We start from the raw sequence: 11,123 nt of genomic DNA, 5'->3' as shown, positions 1-11,123 counted from the left end.
AATTTCTAGACTGTATGCAAATTGTCAGTTAGTGACAATCTCTATGCTAGTCAGTGACAGTCTCTATGCTAGTCAGTGACAATCTCTATGCTAGTTAGTGACAATCTATATGCTAGTTAGTGACAATCTATATGCTAGTTAGTGACAATCTCTATGCTAGTTAGTGACAGTCTCTATGCTAGTTAGTGACAGTCTCTATGCTAGTTAGTGACAGTCTCTACGCTAGTTAGTGACAGTCTCTACGCTAGTCAGTGACAATCTCTATGCTAGTTTGTGACAATCTCTATGCTTGTTTGTGACAATCTCTATGCTAGTTAGTGACAGTCTCTATGCTAGTTAGTGACAGTCTCTATGCTAGTTAGTGACAGTCTCTATGCTAGTTAGTGACAGTCTCTATGCTAGTTAGTGACAATAATCTCTATACTAATTAGTGACAATCATATTTATACTAGTTAGTGACAATAATCTGGATGTAAATTTGTGACATTCTATATACTAGTGTAACAATCTCTGCAAATCAGTGACAATAATCTCTGTCGTATTTAATGACAATCTCTAATCTCTATGTAAATTAGTGACAATCTATATACTAGTTAGTGACAATAATCTCTATGCTAGTTAGAGACAATTATATGCTAGTTAGTGACAAATCTCTGTAAATTAGTAAATTAGTGACAATAATCTCATAACTAGTTAGTGACAATCTCTATACTAGTTAGCGACAATAATCTCTGCTATTTAGTGACAATAATATCATGCTAGTTCGTGACAATAACCTATATGTAAATTAGTGACAACAATCTCTGCTAGTTAGTGACAATAATCTCTATGTAAATTAGTGACTCTATGCTAGTTAGTGACAATGATATCTACGTAAATTAGTGACACTATACTAGTTAGTGACAATAACCTCTATACTAGTTAGTGACAATCATCTCTATACTAATTAGTGACAAGCATCTCTATGCTAGTTAGTGACAATAATCTATAAATTAGTGAATCATCTCTATACTAATTAGTGACAATTTCTATGCCAATTAGTGACAATAATCTCTAAATTAGTGAATCATCTCTATACTAGTTAGTGACAATTTCTATACTAGTTAATGACAATCATTTCTGTAAATTAGTGACAATAATCTCTATAGTAGTTAGTGACAATAATCTAAATGCTAGTTAGTGACAATAAACTCTAAATTAGTGAATCATCTCTATACTAGTTAGTGACAATCATCTCAATACTAATTAGTGACAATAATCTCTAAATTAGTGACAATAATCTCTATGCTAGTTAGTGACAATCATCTCTATAGTAGTTAGTGACAATAATCTAAATGCTAGTTAGTGACAATAAACTCTAAATTAGTGAATCATCTCTATACTAGTTAGTGACAATCATCTCTATACTAATTAGTGACAATCATCTCTATACTAGTTAGTGACAATTTCTATGCTAGTTAATGACAATCATTTCTGTAAATTAGTGACAATAATCTCTATGCTAGTTAGTGACAATCATCTCTATAGTAGTTAGTGACAATAACCTAAATGCTAGTTAGTGACAATAATCTCCATGGTAGTTAGTGACAATCTCTAAACGAGTGTGTGTGTGTGTTACCTCCATCTATCTTCTCCTCGTTGTTGATCTCCATCACTACGAACTTCTCACACACAGCAAAGGTTGGCAGGGTGGATGAGATGAACTGGCCAAACCTATCAAACATACCATAAGACAGACACACACATGAGCTACATGGGTATACCAGTCTCATGAAGGGATTTGTAGTCCGTTACAAGGACTGGGGAGACCAGCAGCCCACCAGTAGCAAGTTTAATTCACACGTTATTCATTGCCTGGCACGGGACTTCAACCAGCAACCTTCTGACTACTGGTCCACCTCTCTGAAGTCTAGGCTTAACGTAGCAGGTCGTATGGGTTGGGGAAAGTGTAGAGTGTTATTACCGTAGCAGGTCATATGGGTTGGGGAAAGTGTAGAGTGTTATTACCGTAGCAGGTCGTATGGGTTGGGGAAAGTGTAGAGTGTGTTATTACCGTAGCAGGTCATATGGGTTGGGGAAAGTGTAGAGTGTGTTATTACCGTAGCAGGTCGTATGGGTTGGGGAAAGTGTAGAGAGTGTTATTACCGTAGCAGGTCGTATGGGTCGGGGAGCGTGTAGAGTGTTATTACCGTAGCAGGTCGTATGGGTTGGGGAAAGTGTAGAGTGTGTTATTACCGTAGCAGGTCATATGGGTTGGGGAAAGTGTAGTGTGTTATTACCGTAGCAGGTCGTATGGGTCGGGGAAAGTGTAGTGTGTTATTACCGTAGCAGGTCGTATGGGTCGGGGAAAGTGTAGTGTGTTATTACCGTAGCAGGTCGTATGGGTTGGGGAAAGTGTAGAGTGTTATTACCGTAGCAGGTCGTATGGGTTGGGGAAAGTGTAGTGTGTTATTACCGTAGCAGGTCGTATGGGTTGGGAAAGTGTAGAGTGTTATTACCGTAGCAGGTCGTATGGGTTGGGGAAAGTGTAGAGTGTTATTACCGTAGCAGGTCGTATGGGTTGGGGAAAGTGTAGAGTGTTATTACCGTAGCAGGTCGTATGGGTTGGGGAAAGTGTAGAGTGTTATTACCGTAGCAGGTCGTATGGGTTGGGGAAAGTGTAGAGAGTGTTATTACCGTAGCAGGTCGTATGGGTTGGGGAAAGTGTAGTGTGTTATTACCGTAGCAGGTCATATGGGTTGGGGAACGTGTAGTGTGTTATTACCGTAGCAGGTCGTATGGGTTGGGGAAAGTGTAGAGTGTGTTATTACCGTAGGAGGTCATATGGGTTGGGGAAAGTGTAGAGTGTGTTATTACCGTAGCAGGTCGTATGGGTTGGGGAAAGTGTAGTGTTATTACCGTAGCAGGTCGTATGGGTTGGGGAAAGTGTAGTGTGTTATTACCGTAGCGGTCGTATGGGTTGGGGAAAGTGTAGTGTTATTACCGTAGCAGGTCATATGTGGTCGGGGAACGTGTAGTGTGTTATTACCGTAGCAGGTCGTATGGGTTGGGGAAAGTGTAGAGTGTGTTATTACCGTAGCAGGTCGTATGGGTTGGGGAAAGTGTAGAGAGTGTTATTACGTAGCAGGTCGTATGGGTTGGGGAAAGTGTAGAGTGTTATTAACGTAGCAGGTCGTATGGGTTGGGGAAAGTGTAGAGTGTTATTACCGTAGGAGGTCATATGGGTTGGGGAAAGTGTAGAGTGTTATTACCGTAGCAGTCGTATGGGTTGGGGAAAGTGTAGAGAGTGTTATTAACGTAGCAGGTCGTATGGGTTGGGGAAAGTGTAGAGAGTGTTATTAACGTAGCAGGTCGATTGGGTTGGGGAAAGTGTAGAGTGTGTTATTACCGTAGCAGGTCGTATGGGTCGGGGAAAGTGTAGAGTGTGTTATTACCGTAGCAGGTCGTATGGGTTGGGGAAGTGTAGAGTGTTATTACCGTAGCAGGTCGTATGGGTTGGGGAAAGTGTAGAGTGTTATTACCGTAGCAGGTCGTATGGGTTGGGGAAAGTGTAGAGTGTGTTATACCGTAGCAGGTCGTATGGGTTGGGGAAAGTGTAGAGTGTTATTACCGTAGCAGGTCGTATGGGTTGGGGAAAGTGTAGAGAGTGTTATTACCGTAGCGGTCGTATGGGTTGGGGAAAGTGTAGAGTGTGTTATTACCGTAGCAGGTCATATGGGTTGGGGAAAGTGTAGAGTGTTATTACCGTAGCAGGTCGTATGGGTTGGGGAAAGTGTAGAGAGTGTTATTACCGTAGCAGGTCGTATGGGTTGGGAAAGTGTAGAGTGTTATTACCGTAGCAGGTCGTATGGGTTGGGGAAAGTGTAGTGTTATTACCGTAGCAGGTCATATGGGTCGGGGAACGTAGTGTGTTTTTACCGTAGCAGGTCGTATGGGTTGGGGAAAGTGTAGAGTGTGTTATTACCGTAGCAGGTCGTATGGGTTGGGGAAAGTGTAGAGTGTTATTAACGTAGCAGGTCGTATGGGTTGGGGAAAGTGTAGAGTGTTATACCGTAGCAGGTCATATGGGTTGGGGAAAGTGTAGAGTGTTATTACCGTAGCAGGTCGTATGGTTGGGGAAAGTGAGAGTGTTATTAATAGCAGGTCGTAGGGTTGGGGAAAGTGTAGAGTGTGTTATTACCGTAGCAGGTCGTATGGGTTGGGGAAAGTGTAGAGTGTTATTACCGTAGCAGGTCGTATGGGTGGGGAAAGTGTAGAGTGTGTTATTACCGTAGCAGGTCGTATGGGTGGGGAAGTGTAGAGTGTTATTACCGTAGCAGGTCATATTGGTTGGGGAAAGTGTAGAGTGTGTTATTACCGTAGCAGGTCGTATGGGTCGGGGAAAGTGTAGAGTGTGTTATTACCGTAGCAGGTCGTATGGGTCGGGGAAAGTGTAGAGTGTGTTATTACCGTAGCAGGTCGTATGGGTTGGGAAAGTGTAGAGAGTGTTATTACCGTAGCAGGTCGTATGGGTTGGGGAAAGTGTAGAGTGTGTTATTACCGTAGCAGGTCGTATGGGTTGGGGAAAGTGTAGTGTGTTTTACCGTAGCAGGTCGTATGGGTTGGGGAAAGTGTAGAGTGTGTTATTACCGTAGCAGGTCGTATGGGTTGGGGAAAGTGTAGAGTGTTATTAACGTAGCAGGTCGTATGGGTTGGGGAAAGTGTAGAGTGTTATTACCGTAGCAGGTCATATGGGTTGGGGAAAGTGTAGAGTGTTATTACCGTAGAGGTCGTATGGGTTGGGGAAAGTGTAGAGAGTGTTATTAACGTAGCAGGTCGTATGGGTTGGGGAAAGTGTAGAGAGTGTTATTACCGTAGCAGGTCATATGGGTCGGGAAAGTGTAGAGTGTGTTATTACCGTAGCAGGTCGTATGGGTCGGGGAAAGTGTAGAGTGTTATTACCGTAGCAGGTCATATTGGTTGGGGAAAGTGTAGAGTTTGTTATTACCGTAGAGGTCGTATGGGTTGGGGAAAGTGTAGAGTGTTATTACCGTAGCAGGTCATATTGGTTGGGGAAAGTGTAGAGTGTGTTATTACCGTAGCAGGTCGTATGGGTCGGGGAAAGTGTAGAGTGTTATTACCGTAGCAGGTCGTATGGGTTGGGAAAGTGTAGAGTGTGTTATTACCGTAGCAGGTCGTATGGGTTGGGGAAAGTGTAGAGTGTGTTATTACCGTAGCAGGTCGTAGGGTTGGGGAAAGTGTAGAGTGTGTTATTACCGTAGCAGGTCGTATGGGTTGGGGAAAGTGTAGAGTGTTATTACCGTAGCAGGTCGTATGGGTTGGGGAAAGTGTAGTGTGTTATTACCGTAGCAGGTCGTATGGGTTGGGGAAAGTGTAGTGTTATTACGTAGCAGGTCATATGGGTCGGGGAAAGTGTAGAGTGTTATTACCGTAGCAGGTCGATGGGTTGGGGAAAGTGTAGTGTTATTACCGTAGCAGGTCATATGGGTCGGGGAACATGTAGTGTGTTATTACCGTAGCGGTCGTATGGGTTGGGAAAGTGTAGAGTGTGTTATTACCGTAGCAGGTCGTATGGGTTGGGGAAAGTGTAGAGTGTTATTAACGTAGCAGGTCGTATGGGTTGGGGAAAGTGTAGAGTGTTATTACCGTAGCAGGTCATATTGGTTGGGGAAAGTGTAGAGTGTGTTATTACCGTAGCAGGTCGTATGGGTTGGGGAAAGTGTAGAGTGTGTTATTACCGTAGCAGGTCGTATGGGTCGGGGAAAGTGTAGAGTGTGTTATTACCGTAGCAGGTCGTATGGGTTGGGAAAGTGTAGAGAGTGTTATTACCGTAGCAGGTCGTATGGGTTGGGGAAAGTGTAGAGTGTGTTATTACCGTAGCAGGTCGTATGGGTTGGGGAAAGTGTAGAGTGTGTTATTACCGTAGCAGGTCGTATGGGTTGGGGAAAGTGTAGAGTGTGTTATTACCGTAGCAGGTCGTATGGTGGGGAAAGTGTAGTGTTATTACCGTAGCAGGTCGTATGGGTTGGGGAAAGTGTAGTGTTATTCCGTAGCAGGTCATATGGGTCGGGGAACATGTAGTGTGTTATTACCGTAGCAGGTCGTATGGGTTGGGGAAAGTGTAGAGTGTGTTATTACCGTAGCAGGTCGTATGGGTTGGGGAAAGTGTAGAGTGTTATTAACGTAGCAGGTCGTATGGGTTGGGAAAGTGTAGAGTGTTATACCGTAGCAGGTCATATGGGTTGGGAAAGTGTAGAGTGTTATTACCGTAGCAGGTCGTATGGGTTGGGGAAAGTGTAGAGAGTGTTATTAATGTAGAGGTCGTAGGGTGGGGAAAGTGTAGAGTGTGTTATTACCGTAGCAGGTCGTATGGGTTGGGGAAAGGGTAGAGTGTTATTACCGTAGCAGGTCGTATGGGTCGGGGAAAGTGTAGAGAGTGTTATTACCGTAGCAGGTCGTATGGGTTGGGGAAAGTGTAGAGTGTTATTACCGTAGCAGGTCATATTGGTTGGGGAAAGTGTAGAGTGTGTTATTACCGTAGCAGGTCGTATGGGTCGGGGAAAGTGTAGAGTGTGTTATTACCGTAGCAGGTCGTATGGGTTGGGGAAAGTGTAGAGTGTTATTACCGTAGCGGTATATTGGTTGGGGAAAGTGTAGAGTGTGTTATTACCGTAGCAGGTCGTATGGGTCGGGAAAGTGTAGAGTGTGTTATTACCGTAGCAGGTCGTATGGGTCGGGGAAAGTGTAGAGTGTGTTATTACCGTAGCAGGTCGTATGGGTTGGGGAAAGTGTAGAGTGTGTTATACCGTAGCAGGTCGTATGGTTGGGGAAAGTGTAGAGTGTTATTACCGTAGCAGGTCGTATGGGTTGGGAAAGTGTAGGTGTATTTACCGAGCAGGTCGTATGGGTTGGGAAAGTGTAGAGTGTTATTACCGTAGCAGGTCGTATGGGTTGGGGAAAGTGTAGTGTTATTACCGTAGAGGTCGTATGGGTTGGGGAAAGTGTAGTGTGTTATTACCGTGCAGGTCGTATGGGTTGGGGAAAGTGTAGTGTTATTACCGTAGCAGGTCATATGGGTCGGGGAACATGTAGTGTGTTATTACCGTAGCAGGTCGTATGGTTTGGGAAAGTGTAGAGTGTGTTATTACCGTAGCAGGTCGTATGGGTTGGGGAAAGTGTAGAGTGTTATAACGTAGCAGGTCGTATGGGTTGGGGAAAGTGTAGAGTGTTATTACCGTAGCAGGTGTATTGGTGGGGAAAGTGTAGAGTGTGTTATTACCGTAGCAGGTCGTATGGGTTGGGAAAGTGTAGGTGTGTTATTACCGTAGCAGGTCGTATGGGTCGGGGAAAGTGTAGAGTGTGTTATTACCGTAGCAGGTCGTATGGGTCGGGGAAAGTGTAGAGTGTGTTATTACCGTAGCAGGTCGTATGGGTCGGGGAAAGTGTAGAGAGTGTTATTACCGTAGCAGGTCGTATGGGTTGGGAAAGTGTAGAGTGTGTTATTACCGTAGCAGGTCGTATGGGTTGGGGAAAGTGTAGAGTGTGTTTACCGTAGCAGGTCGTATGGGTTGGGGAAAGTGTAGAGTGTGTTATTACCGTAGCAGGTCGTATGGGTTGGGGAAAGTGTAGTGTTATTACCGTAGCAGGTCGTATGGGTTGGGAAAGTGTAGTGTGTTATTACCGTAGCAGGTCGTATGGGTTGGGGAAAGTGTAGTGTTATTACCGTAGCAGGTCATATGGGTCGGGAACATGAGTGTGTTATTACGTAGCAGGTCGTATGGGTTGGGGAAAGTGTAGAGTGTGTTATTACCGAGCAGGTCGTATGGGTTGGGAAAGTGTAGAGTGTTATTAACGTAGCAGGTCGTATGGGTTGGGGAAAGTGTAGAGTGTTATTACCGTAGCAGGTGTATGGGTTGGGAAAGTGTAGAGTGTTATTACCGTAGCAGGTCGTATGGGTTGGGGAAAGTGTAGTGTTATTACCGTAGCAGGTCGTATGGGGGGGAAAGTGTAGTGTGTATTACCGTAGCAGGTCGTATGGGTTGGGGAAAGTGTAGTGTTATTACCGTAGCAGGTTATGGGTCGGGAACATGTAGTGTGTATTACGTAGCAGGTCGTATGGGTTGGGGAAAGTGTAGAGTGTGTTATTACCGTAGCAGGTCATGGGTTGGGGAAAGTGTAGAGTGTTATTAACGTAGCAGGTCGTATGGGTTGGGGAAAGTGTAGAGTGTTATTACCGTAGCAGGTCGTATTGGTTGGGGAAAGTGTAGAGTGTGTTATTACCGTAGCAGGTCGTATGGGTTGGGGAAAGTGTAGAGTGTGTTATTACCGTAGCAGGTGTGTGGTCGGGGAAAGTGTAGAGTGTGTTATTACCGTAGCAGGTCGTATGGGTGGGGAAAGTGTGAGTGTGTTATTACCGTAGCAGGTCGTATGGGTCGGGAAAGTGTAGAGAGTGTTATTACCGTAGCAGGTCGTATGGGTTGGGGAAAGTGTAGAGTGTGTTATTACCGTAGCAGGTTATGGGTGGGGAAAGTGTAGAGTGTGTTATTACCGTAGCAGGTCGTATGGGTTGGGGAAAGTGTAGAGTGTGTTATTACCGTAGCAGGTCGTATGGGTTGGGGAAAGTGTAGTGTTATTACCGTAGCAGGTCGTATGGGTTGGAAAGTGTAGTGTGTTATTACCGTAGCAGGTCGTATGGGTTGGGGAAAGTGTAGTGTTATTACCGTAGCGGTCATATGGGTCGGGGAACATGTGTTGTGTTATTACCGTAGCAGGTCGTATGGGTTGGGGAAAGTGTAGGTGTTTATTACCGTAGCAGGTCGTATGGGTTGGGGAAAGTGTAGAGTGTTATTAACGTAGCAGGTCGTATGGGTTGGGGAAAGTGTAGAGTGTTATTACCGTAGCAGGTCGTATGGGTTGGGGAAAGTGTAGAGTGTTATTACCGTAGCAGGTCGTATGGGTTGGGGAAAGTGTAGAGAGGTATTATGTAGCAGGTCGTATGGGTTGGGGAAAGTGTAGAGTGTGTATTACCGTAGCAGGTCGTATGGGTTGGGGAAAGTGTAGAGTGTTATTACCGTAGCAGGTCATAGTGGTTGGGGAAAGTGGAGAGTGTGTTATTACCGTAGGAGGTCGTATGGGTCGGGGAAAGTGTAGAGTGTGTTATTACCGTAGCAGGTCGATGGGTTGGGGAAAGTGTAGAGGTGTTATTACCGTAGCAGGTCGTATGGGTCGGGAAAGTGTAGAGAGTGTTATTACCGTAGCAGGTCGTATGGGTTGGGGAAAGTGTAGAGTGTTATTACCGTAGCAGGTCGTATGGGTCGGGAAAGTGTAGAGAGTGTTATTTACCGTAGCAGGTCGTATGGGTTGGGAAAGTGTAGAGTGTTATTACAGTCTCTGTTGTTGCTATGACGTCAGGTGGAAGGCAGGGCGCCCAGAGGCCCTTTGTTTTACTCTCTGAGACGGCCGAGCTGTGTGTGTGTGTGTGTGTGTGTGTGTGTGTGTGTGTGTGTGTGTGTGTGTGTGTGTGTGTGTGTGTGTGTGTGTGTGTGTGTGTGTGTGCGCATATATGAATGTGTGTTGTCGTGCTGTCTGCGACAACGGAGCAGGGAACACACACGTCCATTACCCCAGCCAGCCAGTCAGTAAGCCAGTCAGTCAGCCAGCCAGTCAGCCAGCCAACCAGTCAGTCAGTCAGTCAGCCAACCAGTCAGCCAGCCAGTCAGCCAGCCAGCCAGTCAGCCAGCCAGCCAGTCAGCCAGTCAATCAGCCAGTCAATCAGCCAGTCAATCAGCCAGTCAGCCAGCCAGTCAGTCAGGGCAGAAAGATGCTCGACACAGTAGAAATAGACTGTTCTGTCCCGTTTTGCTTCACAGTCCCGCAATGACCTGGTCTTCACACACATGCTGCCATATAATCACATTACATTATTATGACATTATATTGACCAATTACTTACATCTACCAACTGAATGAGGATCAAGAGAATTAGATGCAGGCTCTTTATTGTACATTGGTTCATTCTAGGGATCAGACTACATATTTTAGTCAAGACAAGTCTAGTTTGTTTATGTACAGGGGAGAAGGGTCAATGGTCAAAAGTTAGGTGAAGGCCACAATTGAAAAGAGGTTACCTGCTGTGGGACGTGCTACAGGCTACTGTTTAATATCCCTGCTGTGTGGACGTGTTACAGGCTACTGTTTAATATCCCTGCTGTGTGACGTGTTACTGTTTAATATCCCTGCTGTGTGACGTGTTACTGTTTAATATCCCTGCTGTGTGACGTGTTACAGGCTACTGTTTAATATCCCTGCTGTGTGACGTATTACAGGCTACTGTTTAATATCCCTGCTGTGGGACGTGCTACAGGCTACTGTTTAATATCCCTGCTGTGTGACGTGTTACAGGCTACTGTTTAATATCCCTGCTGTGTGACGTGTTACAGGCTACTGTTTAATATCCCTGCTGTGTGACGTGTTACAGGCTACTGTTTAATATCCCTGCTGTGTGACGTATTACAGGCTACTGTTTAATATCCCTGCTGTGTGACGTGTTACAGGCTACTGTTTAATATCCCTGCTGTGTGACGTGCTACAGGCTACTGTTTAATATCCCTGCTGTGTGACGTGTTACTGTTTAATATCCCTGCTGTGTGACGTGTTACAGGCTACTGTTTAATATCCCTGCTGTGTGACGTGTTACTGTTTAATATCCCTGCTGTGTGACGTGTTACAGGCTACTGTTTAATATCCCTGCTGTGTGACGTGTTACTGTTTAATATCCCTGCTGTGTGACGTGTTACTGTTTAATATCCCTGCTGTGTGGACGTGTTACAGGCTACTGTTTAATATCCCTGCTGTGTGACGTGTTACAGGCTACTGTTTAATATCCCTGCTGTGTGACGTGTTACTGTTTAATATCCCTGCTGTGTGACGTGTTACAGGCTACTGTTTAATATCCCTGCTGTGTGACGTGTTACTGTTTAATATCCCTGCTGTGTGACGTGTTACTGTTTAATATCCCTGCTGTGTGACGTGTTACAGGCTACTGTTTAATATCCCTGCTGTGTGGACGTGTTACAGGCTACTGTTTAATATCCCTGCTGTGGGACGTGTTACAGGCTACTGTT

The sequence above is a fragment of the Salvelinus namaycush genome, chromosome 18, assembly GCF_016432855.1.
Source record: "Salvelinus namaycush isolate Seneca chromosome 18, SaNama_1.0, whole genome shotgun sequence".
Lineage (NCBI taxonomy): Eukaryota > Metazoa > Chordata > Actinopteri > Salmoniformes > Salmonidae > Salvelinus > Salvelinus namaycush.
This window is presented reverse-complemented; position numbering follows the sequence as displayed.